Raw genomic sequence first — 19552 nt, forward strand, 5'->3', positions numbered from 1 at the left:
GCGTAAAATTATGAGACATCCAACTTACAACAATTAATGGAGTGAAACTGAGTCTGATAAGCAAATTGAAAAAAAGATTAAGAAAATACAAGCATACAATAGTTAACAGAGAGAAGGTGAAAGGTTGACGTATATCTATCTAAGCACTTTCCTCAGTGACACTGTTAAACAGAGAGATGATGCAGGACTCCACGTCAGCAGCCTGGCCCTTTCAGAGATTCGCTTACACATTTCACCTGGTCAGCTCCTAGAAATCAAAGCCAGTCTGGAACGTAAGTGGAAGTGGCATGATGTCATTGCCAGACAATGTCCTCATGCACTCATATGCCATCCACTCATTCAGCACCACTGTGCTACTTTAACATTGGCCAGACGAGTGAACCTCAGTATCAGCTGTTCCAAATGTGGATCTCTTTGGAAAGCAACAGTGGAAAGATGTGACAGGGTGCCACTGCTCAGATAAAAGAGTTATTTTCTCACAAGATCTGTGTGCCAGCCTGCTCTCCTTTGTGGGCTATTCCATGAGAGGCCAAGAGCAGGGTTTTGTGATAATGTGCATTTGTGCTTGGATATTAGATAATTGCAGGCTTGATGTGGACAAAGATAAGTGGCTATGCTCATAAAACCATGACACATGCCCGATGATGTCACGCCCTCTAAGATAAGGTTTGTGCTGCCATCCTAAAAGGGAAATACTATTATGGGAAGTATTATTATGTATTTGCATTTGGATGAAGGTCTGGCATACATCCAAATACTATGTGAAGATTGTAATGTAGTGGTTTTCTTAATCAGGGTCACGCTTGGTATATCTTGTATCCAAGGCCAGCTTTTGGATTGCTTTCATGTCAACACTTCACTATACTACAAGTGAATGTTGAACAGTGATGGCCACCTCTACTACCAATGCTTAAAGCCCATTCTTGGCTCTCAGGGGGGTTGGTACAGATTCCTGTGACTATATGTAGCGACACAGTCCAGCAGGCCTTGCTATCCTGGTTTTCTTTTTCTATATTGTGCTGTAATGTCCTAAACTCTGCCCTTAGTATGTCTGCACCTGTATCACATATGGATTCCTGAATACCAGACATAAAGTATCGTCATCGTCTTCACGGGCCCCGTTAGAATGGATAGCTGAGAGTCTGTGGATAACATGCCACCTATAAAAAGGCACCTACTTGACAACAGTAAGATTCAGTAAGGGCTGCCTATACTGCGCATAAGAGCTGGCGATAAAAGACCAAACACATGAATACATAGGTACACACTCACAGAAACGCACAAACACACACACATTCACACACTAGCTCACACAGAAGTGGTTTCGTTGACACCTCAGAAAGGTCAGCTATCAATAACAGTCTAAATTTGTACACCTTTAATGCTGACAAAAGAGACAGTTCTTTATTGCATGCAACAAAATAACACTGCAGCTTAAAAGTACATTACTTTAATATTTGCTCTTAATGTCCTCCCTGGTATTATTTATATCTAAACTGTCATGTTAATTGATGTCAATGAGAAGCTCCCTACATTTGTGGCATTGAACAGTAAAAACATGGTCATGTCATTGCAGTAATATCTACCATAGTCAACTGACAGGAACATTGATTAAAAATATAATAAAAGTGAATACTTTTGATCATTTTTATGGCAAACAAGATAGTTTATCAATTCAAATACATACATACATACAATTACAAAAAGCAGCTCAGGTTATGCTGGTATTTAGTTGATTATATGGGTTATAGCTTTGCATTATCAGGTTTGTAAGAACTGATGCATTCCTGAAGTGATTTTTCTCATCAGGCAAAAGAGCCATATCTTGGCTTTGTCTCTGATTCCATATCAACTCAATAGACCATCTATAACAGGCCTGCAAAGGTTTTTAAGAATTAATGAGCCTGCTTTCAATTTCTCACTCGAAGTCTGCAGATTTATGTCCTGACTGTTCTGTACAAAGAATTGATTTGTATTTAGCACAGCAAGAGATCATAATGGCTCAAGATTAGATTACATGCTATTTCTTTTAAAACAGATGAAAAACTGTGTGATAAATGTGTAAAAGCCATGTTTACTGGCATGGTCAAAATATACCTAGCATAGATTATTGGGGGCTACCAGCCAGGGTTTAAATAATTTAAGAGTTCAGTGTGTGAGCACGAGGTGGAAGAGACAGACACAAAAGAGGCAGAGTCAAGACAAGGTTCAGTTTCTTTACTGAATGAAAATAAATACAGTTTAACAACAGGGAGACAAACCCATAATTCAGTTTACGGTGTTTACCCAGCAAATTTAATATAAAATAGTATGTGTAAAAACCTACATCATGATATAAATCCACACCAAAATAAAATGTCAGTCCTATGTCAACAACTGAAAAATCAACACTTGTAGTGCAAACACTGGAGTATTTGCTGCCAAGTCAGACCAACCACCATAATGATTAATCATTGGCAGCAAACCCTAACTATACTCATTCATCCAAAGCACCTCACCTGAATTAAAATAACAACACCTCAGTTTATACTAGGGAACGAATACCATTATAAGTCCCATTTGTGCAGGTTGTGGTCTGCAAAAATCTACAAGGATATCAGCAACAATGTCTGCAAAGAAAACATCTTCAATAGCCTACTTGATAGTTGACATAAATTTGAGTATTGATAATACAGTGTATCATCTATGCATTGGATGTGCAGGTTTGGGCCGATACTTGAGGATTATCTTTCTCAATTACCAAAGATTGAACTTCGGTAATTGAAAAAAACACACACATACACACAAAAAATAAAATAATTAAAATTTAGTAGATTAGTCTCTCATTGCTGGCTTTTCAGGCTAATAAAACACAAGTTAAACCGGCCTCCACAACTGTCCAGTTATTCTAAGGAAGTCAAGCAATAACTTAGCCCACTTGTCATTTATTAATAGCTCAACATTTCTCTTGAAACAGTTTGATGACAACATGATATGCTGCCAAGGAAACATATGCTACACATTTTGGCAGGGTATACCTTATTCGTAGAATGAATTAATAGCTGGACGTCTCCAAACACAACAACAACAGCTCATATCTATCCGGGGTGGGTTTTGTTTAGTTTTTTGACGTCTTTTTGTGCGTTTCTACCGGAGACAGCTGTTAAAGTAGCACTTTCCTGTTAGCAGTGAGCTGTACACACACAGACCAACAGACTGTGTGTGTGTGTATGTGTGTGTGTGTGTCCGTCCTCTGCCAGCACAGATTGAGCCGCTGGCGTTGCCATGGCTACACCACGACCCAATGAGAAACTGGCGGTGGACTGTTGCTGAATGAAAATAACAGAGGCCATTTTGCGCAAGAAGGGCATCATTGAATAATAATATAATAAAAAAAATATATATATTACAAAAAACGGAAACGGGAGGCAGGTTCAGTCCATTTGTGGGCAGAGCGGTGTGGTGTGGTGTGCGACTGGCGCTTCTCAAAAAATAAATTAATTTCTTCCTTCCTTCCTTGGAGGTTACGGGTATAGTGAGGAAAAAAGGGGGCAGTACAGCTCCGCCGCATTGCTATGTGAGAGCCCTAGTGACCCCCGAGAGAGGGAGTTGCCTTTACTTAGCTGACCGACACCGGCAACATCCATGCGTGTCTGAAAAAAACAGGTGTACGGTTTCATCACACGGACACTGCACTAGCCTCTCTGTAGCTGCCTGTGTCTGTGTGTGCATGTGTGAGGACTTCAGTCATTTCACATGGAAGAATAAGAGGCTGATTACCTGGCGATGTTGCGGAATTAGTCGACAGAGCATGCATGAAGTCGTTGTAAGGTAAGTCCCACATACACACACAGTAGTAGGCTATATCAGCAGTGTTGTTGTTTCGGGAGGCTATATATCTCTCCCTCCGCGCCGCTTTTTTGTGTAGCAGCTGCAGCGTATCTGACTCAAAAGCTGACTATTTGAGCAGGGTACGAGGAGGTAAACAGGTTAATTTGAGTGCATTTTAAACAACAATGATCCCGTTGTTATTGTCGACCAGGATCAGGAGCCAGGACTAATGAATCAGCTCATCCGGGATGCGGTAAGGTCGCCTGTGTTTCCCCCTAAAGTGCATTCCGGTGGTGGATTTCTGTTCCCAGTGCTTTGAAGGGGAGAGAAGAAGATGCGGTCAGGGCTGGAGTTGTTAAATATTGAAACCACAAGCTTGTTAGCTGTGGAAAGATTGCTTAACATTAACAGAGAGGACCATCACAGCATGCAGAGCCTGTCTACAGTAATTAAGAGCTAAGCTTGATACTGTGGCAATAAACATACATTGAGACATGCATGTTTTAACCTAAATCCCAAATGCTTAGGATAATCTCTATTGTTTGTGTATTAGTGGCAATGTATTTAAGTGTAACAGGAAAAAAAAGCTTAATTTGACTCTGTTGTAGGTTTCTTTAATTCTTAGTAAAGCTGTAGATGCTTGAGTTTGTGGCCTAGGAGCTACTGTGTGTACCAACAATATATTTGCTTCACCTTATGATTATGGTGTATTGTAAATGCTTCACAGGGGCTCTGTTAGTGCCACCAAGGGTTTAAATCACTCAGGATGTCACATTTAGAGGGCTCTAGGGCTCTGAGTGCTACTCCAATACTGCATTTTATTGTCATGTTTGTGTTGCCTGTCTTATATATCTATATATATCTATATATAAGGTTGTACAATCCAGATCTCATAGAAAACAGTGAGGAATAGTCAACCCCCTTTGTTTCATTGGTGCTACCTGCTAACTGGTATAAAGAGATGATGTCATGAGAGGGGAAAAAAAGAGCAGGCCAGCCTAGATGGATGCTATCTGTAAGACCCATTTGAATGCTGGGTGTCCAGGATGCACAAAGTGTAATACTATCTCTCCGGGAACCTCATACCACTCCCAGTGTGGCCTACCTGGCCTACCTGTGTGTGTGTGTGTGTGTGTGTGTGTGTGTGTGTGTGTGTGTGTGTGTGTGTGTGTGTGTGTGTGTGTGTGTGTGTGTGTGTGTGTGTGTGTGTGTGTGTGTGTGTGTGTGTGTGTGTGTGCTATAGGCTACACTGAATGGTGTCTTTGATGCAGTATTTAATGTGTTTCTATGACTGCATGCTTGTGTCTGGAGGGGGGGAAAGGAGGACGAGTAATATGACGAGCAACAGTTGGCTGCTATCTGTCTCATGAGGGGCTTAAACAGCATTACGTAGAGGCGTAAATGTACACACTTAATGGGCGATCATAGCATTTTTTGAGTTGATTGATGGGAAATGAGCCAGAAAGTATGTCTCTGTTAGTGTTAACTCAGTTGCACCTGCCAGTTTGGAGTTGTTGCTCAGAGAGACTGTGTGTGTGTGTGTGTGTGTGTGTGTGTGTGTGTGTGTGTGTGTGTGTGTGTGTGTGTGTGTGTGTGTGTGTGTGTGTGTGTGTGTGAATGTTTGAGAGAGAGAGTGAGAGGAGGAAAGGGGATCAAGGCAAGCCATCAGGGAATAGGAGAATATGATACATTTTCTGTAAGTACAGAGTGTAAAAGGGGGTTACTCTCTCACAGTTCACTAATTCTCTCTCTCTCTCACACACACACACACACACACACACACACACACACACACACACACACACACACACACACACACACACACACACACACACACACACACACACACACACACACACAGACACACATTCCTTTTAATTTTCCTTTGTTATGTTTATTTCCTTGTTTTGGTGCCCTCTCCCTTCTCATTGTCCCTCTGTTGAGTTTTGCTCCTACGTCTTCCCCTCCTCTGCCTTTCTTCAGAGGCTGATGTCATGGCTCAAGTGATGTGTGAAAAGCTCGCCTAATTCTTATAGTCTCACTGATAAAAGGGGCCGCCTGCAGGACATGCTTACCCCCCTGAGCTCTCTCAAGGGTCAGTTCCTTATGAGCTTAACGTGCTGTTAGTTGATGGGGACTTTTTTTAGTTAAACTGCTTAGCCAGTTTATTTTTTTGGAAAATGATGATTTGCTTTTGGAAGTTGACATTGGCAGGGATGATGAGCCAAGATTTTTGGCAACTGTTAGTTTTGCAAATGCCATTTTTTAAAAGTTACAATTATTTTTTGCAAAAACTAACAATAAACACAAGTGATAGCGTCTCCTATGTGGATTGACCATAGCAGCATACTGGTGCATGGAGACAGAAAAATAAGCAATTTAAGAAAGTGTATGTTGTTAAAACTAAACTGCTTATTCTTTTAGATGCTTTTCGTTTATAATGTGTTTTAAAATTAAAAAAAAAACAAAAAACCTTTTAGTCAACCAATAGACCTCCTGAGTTTAGTAGCTTTATTGTCATTATATTGAGGGTCAGACAACAATATAACAAAATTTAGATAGCAGTCCCTGAGCCATAACAACATTTAAGACAATTAAAAACAACTTAAGACATAAATACAACATTAACAATCTATAATTTCATGAAACTTGCAAAATAAACAGTGACAAGTGATTAAATCCATTTGCAGGCACATCATTAGTTTAACTTGTCATTCCCAACCTGGATCCCTCATTTTATGATTTAAATGGCATTTAATTACTATTCCATTCCAGACGGTTGTAATTTATCCTTTTTTAGTGGGCTGAAGAGCAAACGTGAGTTCATCACAATGCTATAATAGGCTTTTTTTTTTTTTTTTGAAAAAGGCTCTAAGTAGTAGAGGATTGGGCCATGCTTTAAACTGCTTATCGGCACAACACAGAGGAATTAAGACCTGTGTCCTGCTAATCGAGGAGAAAGTTTTAGTAGACTTCCTTTTTAGTACATGTGTAGATCAGGGTGCACAAAACAATCTATACAATCTGTCATGTTAGATTACATTAAAGATGTGTACTGCCTGGTGCTCGAAGATCATGGTGAATTGAGCAACACCTGCAGAATGGTGACAACTTTGTTTTGATCATTTTTGTTCATTATAAACAAAAATTGCATCACGTTCTGTGCAGCACTTTCAGCGCAGCCCATCACTGATCAAAACAGGTAATTCCGAAGGGTCTGTTAGTTAAGCTAAATATTTATAATGGTAATAATATTGATGGGAATTTTATTTATATAGCACTTTTCGAGAAAAAAATGCCCCCTCCATTACATACAAGAAATAGGAACATTAGAGTATGAATCATTAGTGAATCCATTCACAAAACAGATGAAAGTGCAATAATAGAAATAAGTTCATATACAAGCAAATAAAATAAATTACTTCCATATAAAGCAGATAAAATGTAAGTATAAAAATGCATTATAGATGGTTTGAACTGTGGTATGTTTTACTTCTATAGTCTTGATCTTCTCTGAAAACTTGGACCAACAGAAGCACACAGTTCCTAGCCTATAGTCCACTGCAGTTTGTCGTAGCAAGGCATCAAAACGCTGGACTGCCTCTGTTGAACACTGTATTTGTGGATGTTTCTCTTTTCCTTCATAGATTTGGTCCCAGGTTAAAGTGTTTTCCAGTAAGTGACACTTACTAATGTGTACATGCACAGCTCCTCTGCTTTTTATATCCTGCCACTTACTTAACTGGGAATGGCAGAGCCTTGCAGACGCTGATAATGAATTAGGTGTTGAAACTGTACGGGCGAGACCATGTCGACGCAGCCACTGTAGTCCGAAGTGGCTCATAGGTCAAAGTGTCGGTGTGTTTGAACGGGAGCGTGTGTCAACCGCTATAAAAATAGTTTTCTCTGGTACTTTAATGAGATCATTCCTAAGCTGCTTCTGTGTCATGTTAGTTTAATTGTTTTTATGGATCATTCCTTCACACACAAAACTTGCAAAGAAATGCTTAACAAAGTCAAAATTTAGCTTAAATGGGAGGCGGATGTGACCCAAAAGTCAGGAACTTTGTAGCTTGTGAGATGTTTGGTTCAGATGTTGAAGGAGATCTTGTGGGTTATCTCCTGTAAAGTCTCATGCAGGTTGAAGGATAAAGACTGGAGTGGATAGACATTATCTCTAATAGGGAACTAAACTCAGGTGCTTTGCTCATTTAGTACTTTATTGGTCCTCTGATACTCCCCTGATTCTGGCCCCAAGGTTACATAATTAGCACCTGTCAGTTGTCAGCTTTTCGCCATACCTCGCTGATCCGTGGCACGTGACCAGAAGATTGTGGGGGGCAGCTGGTGTTTGATCGTGTCTGCTGACACACCAATCACTGCTAGCGCACCCCGAGGTCTGAGGGCTTGTGGGTGTTGTGTGGGACATAGTTGCAGGAGTTCTACTTATCACTGCAGCCATCTGTGCCCGTGTAGATGGGATTTTTACTTTACCACTTCATCATTGGCACGATGACAGCAGACGCGGATAGTGTTGACTCAACCGAGTGCGTCCGTGCTTGATTTGATTTAAAGGTTGGTAACATGTTGACACCACGCTGAGCTTGATACACTCACAACAATGGAGGCCACTTCACTGTTTTCATCTAATAAAGTATAAAATACACCAGACATGATGGGACGCATTGTGTCGGTGGGGTGGATCTGCGTTTTTTAGCCTACCTGCTACACAGATTATGTCTTTGTAGCGTCTGGTTGTGTGCCAGCCATTAAGGTTTGCCAAATGATAATGCAGTTGGTTATACAGGGTTTAAAAGCATATGCTACATTAACTGGTACTGAATTAAGTCACTAGATCATTATAACTACAGTTATACATTGATTTGGTTGATTTACTTTAATGTACAATGAAAAAAAACCCACAAGGTTGCTCTGCTGTGTTGCATTGCCTCTGGAGCAATGAGTTATTTATTTTAGTCATTTTTAAACAGATTGTACTCTTTTTAACACAGTTCTATGTATTTTTTACCATTTGGAGGGATGTGTAGCTACAGTACGCACAGAGGGAAAAAAATTGACCACCCCCATAAAAATAGACTTGGGCAGCTCGATGTCGGCCTCCATGGTCAGTGGTCTCTGCTACGGCCATGCTGCGACAGATGTGTTGCATCTGTGCCTGGTGTATTTCAGCCGTTATAGATTAGAGCTGAAAGGATCAGTTGGTGAGTCGATATGTCAATCAACAACAAAAATGATCAGCACCTATTCTGGTAAGTAATTATTTGTTTTAGTCCTTTTTTAAGCAAAAAACGAACAATTCCCACATTCCAGCTTCTCAGTAGTGAGTATATGCTGCTTTTGTCTTTTATATATCCTTAAAAAACTGAATATCTGTGGCTTTGGTCAGATAAAACAAGCAATTTAAAGACATTTTAATGGACATTTTCTGTATCTGACATAGACAGACTGATTGATCAAGAAAATCATTGGTTGCTGTTAGTTCTCTATCTTTTGTTTTTTGTTGAAAAAAGTAAGTCATCTTATCAGCATTCACTTTTCATTAATGAAGCTTCATTAGCATAAGTTAATGAATATCTTCTCCTTTTTCCTTAGTAGTGACTGCTGAACTCTTGCTGAACCCTTACTATGCAGTACTTTCTCAGTTGCGAATTTTCGTGTCCACTGTTTATTGTGGAGTATCGGTGTGGAAGGGAGGAGGTGTGGAAGTGGTCCAAATAGCATATTGCACAGTAGCTTCCTAGCTGGTTTTAGGTGTCCAGGCTCTAAATATGAGATGCTAATAGCAGTAGTTACATCATCATTCTGGGAATAGCAGGGAGTCTGGGGTCTAGGTGCTTCTGGCTGACCTCTCTCCCTGTGTATATTCAGCCTGTGTGTGTATGTGTGTGGTCATTTCCAAATATACATTCCCATATGGATTACACAGTAAAATTATTAATGACACAGGTGAGTGGACACATAATTAGTCTGTATATATTTACAGTCAGATGTGACACTGACTGCACATGCTTTATTTGTGATAAAAACAGAAAGTGTGTGTGCCTGCTTGCTCATGTGTGTCCGTGCACATTTGCAAATCTCTTGAGCAAGCTGGCCCTCACCCGTCTTGACAGGCAATCAAAATGTCAGCAACAGAAAGTGAATGAAAATCTCGTGTGAGAACAGTTTGACACTCCTGTCAGTTTCCGTGTGGAGTTGTCCACTTTACATAGCCGAGCACTGACGACATCAGCTACTGTGTGATATTAAAGCCCAGGAGGAGAGATGTGGAGCCTCTCTCTGTCTGCTCACACCCACTGCTGCTCCTAACTTGACTCCATTTAATTATGCATAATTTGCCCAAGGTGAATCTACCTGGTGTAATATGTACCATAGGATGACAGTGTGTATGTGATGTGACTCTGTTGACAGTATGTGAAAGAAAGTGTGTATAGACATAGCCTGTCTTTGCATGTTTCTGTGTGCACACTGTATGGTATGCATGCATGAAAACATGTGTGCGTGTGGTAAAATAGAGATAGTCAGCCCTGTCACTTAGCCCCCACCCATCTACACTGGGGGGTAACTTTCCAGTCTCATAGACGAGCATGCCTGAGTCTGAAAATAGCCGTATCTGATCACTGCTTGACCCAAACAGGGAACTCTCTTTCCCTGTCACTCCCTCTCTTTGGCTCTCTAACTTTCTCCTCGTTCTGTTGTCTCTGTGCTTCCCAGGCATTAAACAGGGTCACATCTCGGAATAAAGCTTGACCGGGAGGAGAGACTTATTCTGAGCAGTGGGAAGAAAAAACGGGGAAAAACTGAATATAAGAAGAGAGAGAGGAAGGAAAAGGCATCTGGGCACACGGCTCACCTACACCTGACTCTTCTTAGCAAGTCTTCAGTCTTTTGGTTTTATGACGGTAAGAGTTAAAGTTTTACTGCTTGATGGATTGTTGCACCTGCACTTTGCCGGTTGAGAGGTCAGGCTTTGGGGGGGTTAAATGTCACAAAAGACACTGAGAAAAAAAAGAGACTGAGAATAACAAGTGAATAATGTACTCATGTGATTTTTTGATTATTTTTTCCCCACCAAACATAGCAGAACTTTATTAAATTTCAGTTTTTAAAAATGGATTTAAGCAAGCATCAGTGCGTTATAGACTTACCAATACAGGTTTAATTCCTAGAGTATCCATATCAAATTTTATTTGTATAATTCATTTTAAAGTGCTGCAAGAAATCTTAAATGTGGCAATACACACCAACAAATCATATAACACTGTTTACTTATTTTTCATTTGTTACTTTCTATGAACACATCTTTGCTTTAAATAGAAAGCAAATTAGAAGAGATCTAGACAACTTTTACAGCCCGAATACCAAAAGGGAATTATATTTCTCGGTTCTGCCATAACCCACAATTATAGGCTGAGAGTATATTTTTTGTCTTTTGTGACAGTGGACAGGGGAATTGGTGTCAAATAAAACAGTGGTTAAAACCGCTACCACCTCGGAAATAGCATCAGTAAATAACTTTGATTACAGTTTTGAGAGTTGAAAAGTTATTGTTGTTTTTTTGCATGAACCCAAGCACATTTATTGAGGCTTCAGGAAAAAAAGATATCTGAAAAGGGAAAGTTAGAATGAAAATGTACTGTGTATACAACAAAAAATCACCCCTTGAACTTTGTTTTATATGTTTTGTATCCTTTTAGACTAAATGTGGACAACAAGTTTCATTTAAGCCACCCAAAACTGCCTTGTCCTACTTTCCTTTTCTGTTTACCACATACCTTCCCATAATTTTGCCCAAGAATCTTAATTTTCCTCCCTCTGTCCTTTTTACATACTTCTATCTTTTGTTACACCCCTTTTCATGGTTTCTTCTTTCCCACTCAACAATAGCCATGCACCAATCCCTCCATTAGACCAGTCTCAGAGGTGTTGTGGAATGTCACCTTGACCCCTTTGGTACACAGTTAGGGATGGTTCCCAGCCTCGGTTCGTGGCTCAGTTCATTTGGTTCCCTTTCCCCCGGACTTATACCGAGAGACACTTTGTTCCCTGTAAACATCACAGGGAACACACTCCATTTATCTGTACTACATGTGTCATTATTAATACAGATTAATCAATAATTCTAGTCCTTCCAAAACTTAATGTGTTTCCAGTCTCTGTCCCAAATAATGTTTGGGACAGAGATTGATTGCCTGGCTGAATCTGTATCACTGGTGATGTACAGTAGGTAAGTAGCTACTCTTTGAAAGAGACAGAGAAAAATAACATCTGAACAAACCTTACATCTACAGTGAACTACAAAATGTTTGAGGTATTTGGTTCTGCAAGTCATGGAGCTTAACAGAGCTGTACAGAAATACCATTGTTTCAGTTTTCAGCCGCTTTAAAACTTCAATTCCCTTGTTACTGTCACTCTGTTTCGCCCCTCCTCTTCCTCATTCCTTCCTGATACTGGCTATTTGTTTAAAAGCTGATGTACAAAAGGACAAAGACATTTAAGAGTAACCTTTACAGAATAACAGCAAACACAAAGGGCTTGAATTTCAGTCTCCTTGTGAATGTGTGATACTCACAGTAAACAGGAGTCTTTTCTATCTCTGTCTGAGATAGATAATACCCTTTTTAAAGATGTCTTTGTATTTAGGAATTTGTTCATTTTATATATCTGTTTGCTGCTTGTTTTGTTTGTCACCCATACACCAACAAATCTACAAAAAGGTTCATAGTTAATGGTTTTGTTCACCGACCATCATATACTTATTAACACATAAACACAAAAACATTCTTATGCAAAGCGAGTGATGTTTTGTTCCTCTTTTTCAAACTGACGACTTGATTAAAACACATAAGCCGTCACCTTTCTGAGAAACCATGCCTTTTTAACCCTTGATAAATATATGTAATTAGAAATGTTAAAATTACAGTATTTCCTCTTGCCTTACACCCCAAGCACATAAAGATTCCTCAGATAGATTTTCCTGTTGCTCCAGACCACCTTAGAGGGTAAAGGGTCCTGTGTAATGGCAGTAAATATAGCACCCCTGCTAATCAAGTTCCTCTTATCTTCATGCTCGACACTTAACACTGGTACCTGGGGAATCCAGACTATGTATGGGGAATGTAATCTTAGCCACCACTGATAGCCATTCTGCTTTTAATGAACGCCTCGTTTCAGATGACAAACTCTTATCAAGTATTTTGCTTATTTTCTCCCTTAGATGTAGAAAATGTTAGAAATCAACAGCATGTAAAGCATGTGCAGTGTTAAATTGGGGTGTAATTTACAGCTAATTAACTCATCAAATCATCATACGAGATGGCCAACTTGACCTTCACAGTCATTAGAACTATTTTTCTTTTTTTCAGAGAACAACCTTCCCCACAAAAGTGATGAATAATAAACAGTGTTAACAAAGAATTTAGCTGGAAGTGCAAAGAGCAATTTTTTTGCTACTACTTGACTATCCTCCCTCATTCTTTAGATAGGAGTGTTTTTTATTCAAGTGTTTGAAAGAGCTCACTTCTGCCTCCCCCTGAATATCTCCTCTCCATTAGGTCTCTTTCAACATATTTGAGGCAGGCCTCTTAATTAACAAACCGTGGCATGTACAGTTAAATCATTAAGCCTTTTGCATTTGTTTTCATGTTAGAGGCTAAGGACATTGTATATAAAAATCCCTATTACTTGTTAGGGTCACATAAAAGGTACAGTGTGTAGGATTTAGTGGCATCTAGCAGTGAGGTTTCAGTTTGCATCAAACTAAACCTTAGAACCTACGATGGCCACAAAACTCATGAAAACTCACAAAACGCCCTCTTTAGAGCGTTGAAGAGGTTTGCTTTGTCCAATCGGGAAACATGGCGTTGCAACATGGCGGACTCTGTGGAAGTGGACCCGCTCCTTATGTAGATATAAAGGGCTCATTTTAGGGTAATGAAAACACAAAAATTATTATTTTCAGGTGATTATACACTAATTAAAACATACTTATGAATATTATATTCAATTTCCACCAAGTCTATATAACTATATGCCACTAAACTCTACACACTGCACCTTTAAGTGAAGGTAAATTAAGTATTTAGTCATGCTGGACTGTACAGCAGTTGAATCTGCTTTTGTTAGTCATGAAAAAACTTTGGAAATAATTCAAAAAGTCATATTTAAACGCTGACATGTACAGCTTCATGTCTTTACTCTCAGTGATGTGTTTTTATATAACCTGTTTATATTACAGTGCCAGCCTCAGATCCTCTCCAGTTACTCGTTTTAGGCAATTTGTGTCTTGAACTCCCACTCTCATGAAGAGGAAAGAAACAACTGAATGTTTCTGTTTGACATAAGTTGACGTTTCTGTCTTGTGAGCTTGATAATGTGTTAAATGTAGTGGTTTTGTTTGACTTCAGGAGACCGTTCAATAATCACATTTTAAGCTAAAAATGGTTCTGAGGTGATTCTGATAGGTTTTCTTGGCGATCAACACGTAAATCAGCCATGTGGAAAAGTTAAAGCAACAACTGGAGCACAGCTACTGCACAGAAAGTCAAAATGTCTGGCCAGGAAGAACTCAAGCTTCGCTATTTAAATCTGGCTTTGCTTTCACCTCCATGAACATAGTCAACATAGTCATCCTTTTTCTCATCCTATCCTATCATGCCATTGTAACTGTGCCGCATTAGCTTGTTGTGTTTGTCTCCATTTGTAGCCCGGGGCTCTCTAATTCTGTAATCACTAGCCTTCATTACAGGGCTCTACATGTTGAGCACTTGGAGAAGAAGAGAGGAAACAGTGGCAGTGTGTTGTTTACTGGTGATGTTGTGTCCCCAGACAGCTTTAGTTAGACAGCTTACATAATACTGCATGCTAATATCAGCTTCTTTCTGTTTTCAATAGCATGTCATTTATTCTGTGGGCTTCCTCCAAATGTTTTCCTGTTTGTAATTTCTCTTTCTCTCTGTAGACTGCATAATCTTTTCATCTATGTGTTTTTCATTTGCCTTTTTATTCTCTTTTAGTCTCTTTTCCTCTCCATGAACATCATAGCACTGTACAGTTAGTGCATCTTTAGTTCTATGTAGACATGGTAAGATAACAACCCCTCGAATTGTCACATTCAATTCATTCTTCTCCCAAAGCTCCGACTCACAGTACGGGGGTTTGTGTTGCATAATTGCATTAGCGCTCTCAGGCCAATGGCTCTGCTCGTTAGTGGGGTTGTGATGCAATCTGCAGAACACACGGGCCTCTGTTATTTGCAGTATGGGCAGTGAGTGGGCATGCAGGGTCAGTGTATTGACCTCCCCTACCCATTCATACAGCCAGAGGGGGGTCGGCTAATGAGTGGCAAGGTTGAACAAACAAGGCTGATAACAGAGACTTTGTTGGAAGTGGCTGTTGTTCAGCTAGTGGCAGTAATGTGGTGTTAAAACAATTGCACAGTGCTGATAAAACCTACCTTTATAAAAAGACCTGACCTAACCTACCGTAGCTGTTTCTCACTTTTAAAGAATTCATATGTGAAGTATTTATTTTGATTTAATTTTACCATATTTCTTAATGGCTAGAGTGTGTGGGCCTAAACTGTTTAGTGCTTAGGTTTAGTCATTGTTCTAAATTCATTGTTAACCAACCTACAGTACCTAACCATGGCAGCGTGCTGAATTGTCAGCAACTCAATGAATAAGCTTAAGAGTCCAAAACCATCACCAAAATTGTGTGATGTTTTAGATATTTTGCAGATGATCTAGGTGTAAGCAGTATAATCATTCTGAACTGTGCATTAAAGGATTTTAGCACTAAGAAGCAGCTAAGATCTGAACTCAGCAAGGATTTGAACACATGGCTTTCCATTGTGTATTAAAATCCTTTAACCCACATTGTTGCTGATTAGGACTTAAGACCACACTCTCAAATTGATTTCAGTTGTCATTGTTTCCCTGTATGATTACACAGTCTTGGCATAGTTTGAGTTGTGCTTTGGTCTTTTGTTCTGTTGTTTGTCACAGGATATGATTTGGAACAACTACACAGAGCTGTGGTACACAGATAGTGCTTTAAAGTGGACCTATTATCCTCATATCCTTTATATTTTTATTCTGGGACTCCACTAGAGTAGCTTTGCATGATTCACAGTTAAAAAAAGCCTTTTATCTTATTCTGGCCCTTATGCAGCCCCTCAGTTCAGCTTCTGTCTCTTCACAGGCAGTCTTAGCTCCTGTCTTTTTAAGCCAGGAGCGAAGTTACGTTACGTTTGGATTCATTCTCCCTCCTGTTCCGACTTTGGAAAGGTGTGTGTGGGTAGGGGTTTTTCCGAAGCTGTTTTACTGTCCAATGAGCAGTCCTGATAGAGTATATGGGCTTCTTGAAGGACTCAAGAGGGTTACAGAAGTTCTCAAGTTTCTTCTACTTATAATAGCTTTATGTATGGGGATTATATGCATCACGACTATGTTTGCTGACTTCCTGTGATTCAAAATATAAAATGAACAAGCTTTAGTATGAATTACACTGACATAAATAATCATTTTCTTGTATTGTTTAGCACTGAATTATATATTGTTGAAATGTGTTTGCTTATTTTACATATTTTACATATGTCTGGATTTTGTCTAACATGAATACTCGTAGCACGGGAGGAACTGGAATCTGTGAAATACAGTGTCAATTTAAAGCACATAATGGATAATTCCTTAAAGCTAGACTCTTGTTTTGATTCCCAAGCCTCTTACCACAACCCCTGCACTCCCCACATTTTTGCCACAAAAACGTACCACTAAAATAACTTGGCTCCAATTCAATGATTAAGGAATGAAGCAATTCTGAATTCTCCCTTTTTTGGAAGGGTCATTCTCCCCGTCAGCTGGGTTTCAGACTTGCCATGTCTCGACTGAGATTTATGTTTGATCTCCAGGGACATTCTGTTGACTTATTGAAAAGAGATTTTCTCTGATTCCTGGAGTAAGATTTTACACAAATTGCTCTGCTGTGCACTTCATTTTCATCCCAATCAGTCTGAGCTTGTAACTTCAGGTCATCAGTACAGATAATAAGTGGTCTTAACCCCTAACCCTTTTCACATATTATTGCACCTAGTGTGCATTAATATTTCTACCAGAATTGTATAAAGCTTGCAACAGCTGATAGACTTTTCTGTGTACGAATACCTGAGTAGAAAATGTCCACTATTAGACCACTTTTGGGTAGGGTCTTTAAATAGATTTGCTAAGGAGCTTAATCTGTTGACATCCTGTGAGTATGTCTCAGTCTGAGTGACCACTTGAGGGTCAAAACCTTTGAGGCCATAGTCGGCTTATCTCCAATAACTGTTCACTCTCTTCTGCTGTCTATACATGCGCACACACACACACACACACACACACACACACACACACACACACACACACACACACACACACACACACACACACACACACACACACACACACACACACACACACACACACAGACAAAGGCTTTTAAATGTTGAGCTCAAATGATGTAAGGCAATAAAATAAAAAAAAAGCTGTGATCTGATCTTTACAGCTAGTACATTATTATGAATATACAGTCAAACCAGTCAAAAGTTTGGACACACTTCGTCATTCAAGGAAATGGAGAAAGTGTGTACTTTGTGCTGGTACTGTGTATAAATACTGATTTTTATTAAAATTGTCATCCTGAATGTAAGGATTCATATATTCTGCAATATTTATTAAAAAGATAATTTATTTCATATTATTGGCTATCTTAGAGTATTATTGCTGATATAGATGCAACATACCTTGAGTCTCTCCCTCAACAAGCTAAGTAAGGAAGAAATGCAAGTGAAGGAGGATTGCATCCATAAATGGAGATTTAGAGTCCTCTTTAAGGCATTGTACTGTTTGCAGCATCTTAAAATATGTTGGACTCAAATGAAAATCAAGGTCTAGGGATGGAGGATAGAAACAAAACAGCATTAAAAAAAGGAGTTGTAAAAGTCGTTATCTTTTTTCTATAGACCTTCCGAACAAATACAGTATTTCTGGTACGGAAGTGGTCTCTTTAACTGGCATTCATCTGATTTGCAGTGTAAGACTGGTTGGTTGGATGGCCTTCAAAAACAACATGAGCATATATAGTTGTCATGTATCTATAGCCGTTTTTCTACATGTTATTGTTTTTCAGGACATTATTTTAGTGTTAGAACTTTGAAATTGAAAATGTTCTTGTTGATTAGAGCAAAAATAGTGGAGGATAAATTCCCCCCAAATTGGGCGCGCAGGTGGTCGAGTGGTTAAGAGCGCATGCCATGTACGCAGCGGACCCCGGTTCCAGTCCCTGCCGGCGGACCTGTCTGCATGTCACACCCCCCTCTCTCTCCCGTAATTTCCTGTCCCTCTACTTTCAAATAAAGGCGTCTATGCCAGAGAAAATCTTTAAAAAAAAATTCCTGCCAAATTCCAATATCCTTTCAACTCAGTCTCAAGTCCTGATCTGTCATCAAGTGCTATCTCCAATAATTTTATCAGATAATTTTAATGCACACACAGACATAGATTACTTATGGCATTCCAATAAAGAAGTTGCTGTTACATATCTTCCATTTTTCTAATGGAATTTGTGCCCAAAAGGTCAATATTAAATATCAATATTAAAACCCCTTTGGTGTGGAAAAGCGACATGTTGTCAAGGGGATGAGTGTCAACTTCCTATCGTATTGACTACAGCGTTTTATATCTCAAAATGATTCAATGCTCAAACCCTATTTGTCCATTGATATGAACCAAATGGGTCCCTGTGGGTCACTTAACAGACTAATGAGACTTGATGGGCTTGTGCTGTTGGACATCACAGCTTTCTGTGGCTTATAGCTGTGACTGGTGTATTTGCAGTCCCAGCTATTACACTCAGTAATTATATACGCACTAGTCTCCATGGTGGCCTACCAATGCCTAAATTACAGTCGGTGGATAAACCACGGCAAAGCAAGGAAATCAAATGACTCGAAAGAAATTTAACACACCAAATCTTTTTGGTCAGCTAAACTAGGACAGGAATTGAAAACAACTCCTTGTAAATTGAAGTCTCTTGTGGATTATTTGTTAATTTAGCATATTTCATTTTCATTCTATCAAGATATAGTAGAGTTCAGTGTAGGGAAAAGGTCAGGCACATATAACACATATATAAGGACATATAAGTTCAGTTCAAATGTAAGAAATGATAGGATAACTGTTTGATCTGTTAGTTTATTCCCACTACGTCCCATGTTAGTACATTAAGTGTTACATTTTGAAGAAGCACCCATCGAATATTAAGTACTGTATACGTGATATTTGTACTGAAATGCATACACTGCTAATGATCTATCACCAGCCTTAGAGAGTGCTGTAGATTCTGTATTTAAAAGCTTAAAAAGGTCTATGGGAAAGATAGTCAGAGTTCCTCTGAGGTGTAGAGCCATGGTGGGTTTCCTTCCAGGGTCCAGCCATAACATTACACCATGGCCACAGCTGCTGTGTCGCCGCTGATCTGTCCCCAAGAAACATGATCCTGTTTATAATCTGACCATCATTTGGACGCCGACAGCCTGCGACGCCAGGCTCATGATTTACCCCAGCGTGTGTGTGTGTATGTGTGTTTCTCAGAGATAGATTTACGAGGACGTACTGTATGAGGGTGAGGATTAGGTCTTGAGGGACTGAAAGAATCCCACGATGCATGGCTTGATGTAGTCCT

The 19552-nt window shown here is 39.5% G+C and overlaps 1 protein-coding gene across 1 annotated transcript in view; it reads left to right on the top strand.

The window, feature by feature from the left end:
• Positions 1 to 3485: 3485 nt before the first annotated feature.
• Positions 3486 to 19552, top strand: part of sorbs2a (sorbin and SH3 domain containing 2a) — a 53093-nt gene continuing 37026 nt past the window's right edge. The window contains exons 1-2 of the mRNA XM_062433920.1: positions 3486 to 3810; positions 10546 to 10733. The gene's annotated coding sequence lies outside the window, so the exon portion shown is untranslated. The remainder of the gene's footprint in view (positions 3811 to 10545; positions 10734 to 19552) is intronic.

This window comes from Scomber scombrus, chromosome 2, assembly GCF_963691925.1.
Source record: "Scomber scombrus chromosome 2, fScoSco1.1, whole genome shotgun sequence".
Taxonomy (NCBI): Eukaryota; Metazoa; Chordata; class Actinopteri; order Scombriformes; family Scombridae; genus Scomber; species Scomber scombrus.